This window comes from Trichoplax adhaerens, genomic scaffold (genome assembly GCF_000150275.1).
Source record: "Trichoplax adhaerens TRIADscaffold_23 genomic scaffold, whole genome shotgun sequence".
Taxonomy (NCBI): domain Eukaryota; kingdom Metazoa; phylum Placozoa; class Uniplacotomia; order Trichoplacea; family Trichoplacidae; genus Trichoplax; species Trichoplax adhaerens.
Window position 1 is genome coordinate 170,941 of NW_002060964.1, and position 1,779 is coordinate 172,719.

A 1,779-nucleotide genomic window follows, 5' to 3' on the forward strand; every position below is an offset into this window, starting at 1 on the left:
TTGCATCACGATCAATACTACCCTTCAAAATGAAAACAAATCGCAACGGCAAATAAATAGATTATGGCTATCGAGTGCTTCCACTACGATCAAGCGCGCCTTTGATGCTATCATTGCAAGAATATCTTCATGAAATTAGTATTCATGACCTTGTACAGTTCAACACGTTTATTCTTTTATTTACAAGACAATAGTCTTTCACTTTGCCCTTCCTTCCAGAAGTACTATGATTAATGTTAATATTTGATCTGTGTATTTTTCTACCTAATTAATAACGAGATCATCATTCAATTGCTTTATGAAAGTGATGGCGCTACCATCCCTGCTGCGCTCAATGAATAACTCATTGATGGTTAGCAATCACTTAAGTTACAATGAGAGGAGTGATTGAATTAAGTGAAAATAAATGCCAATTGAATACTCTACTTTTTCTTGACAGCCAAATCACTATTGTCTCTAGCTGAAAAAAATAAAAACTGCAACAACAAGACTGGTTTTGATTAAGGTATTCTCTACGAGTAGACGCAATCCTATGGCGCTCAAAAGGAACGATTTTATGGCCATTTCCCAAGCAAACGATTGATATACAGCTCTACATAAAATTATATACAAATAATGCATGATAATCATGAATTGTTCATCACTTTTTAAACATCTCCACTCCTTCATCAAGACATCAACATTAGGTAAACAGCTGATAATTTGGACTTTATTCGAACGGACTATCCATCGAGCTAATAAGCTACACATGATGAAAACGTTTTCTCCTTCAATAACGCATGATTAGCTCATTAGTGAACACAATCAGTAAAATTGATCTTATTATGAAAATTATTCCATGCGTTATTCTACTCAAGTATTTGGCTAGGCATGATGATGACTCAATGTGACAATTGGTATCCAAAATAAACAATTTCAATTGGTAGAGTAGGGTAAATAACAACAGAAAGAAAACATCGGCGAGATGGATTACTTTCAGCGATGAATCGTGGCCATGTTGATTCAATATGAAATAAGTCAATTTTTTCCCCTGCTATTCGTTAAATTAATTGTAGAATAGCGCCTTGGTTTGCATTAATAATGAGTCGGTAGACTAGGCCAATGTCTTTCAGATAAATTACTACGACAGGGATTGAGAAATTCAAAAACTGCTTACATATACTCGTATAAAGAAAAAGAGAAATCAAGCAAATAAGCTTTGGCACAGATACTAGCCCTCTTTTTCAAGTTTAATAGGGGTTCGCCAACTGCTATAGCTAGGATTAGAAACTGTGAATTGAGGAGCAGTTGAGAATAATAACTAGGAAATCAACATGGGTTACTAAATGTGACATTAGATCAGTAAATTTAAAACAGGAATTGAGTGTTGCAATAATTGCTTAGACGGAGGAAATAATAATTAATAAGAGAATGCTAGTAAATCAGTTTGCGTGAATATAAACCACAAGGTGTTTGTTTCAAATTTAAATTTTCATAACCTGCTATGACTCGGGTTAGAAAATGTAGCGATATGAGCAAAATAGGGGATAATAATTGAGAAATCATCACAGTTTTTGAAAGTTGCACCAGATCAGTAAAATCGCTACATCAGCGACTAATTAATATAAAAATTACTTAGATGAAGAAGATGACAATCAACGAATAGAAGGGCATAAATTTTGGCATGGATACCAGCTCTCTATAGCAGGTTTAAATCAAAAAGGCTTCGCTATCTACCATAGCTAGGATTAGAAACTATGAATAAATAAGCAAAGTTAAGGGTAACTCTTAGAAAAATCA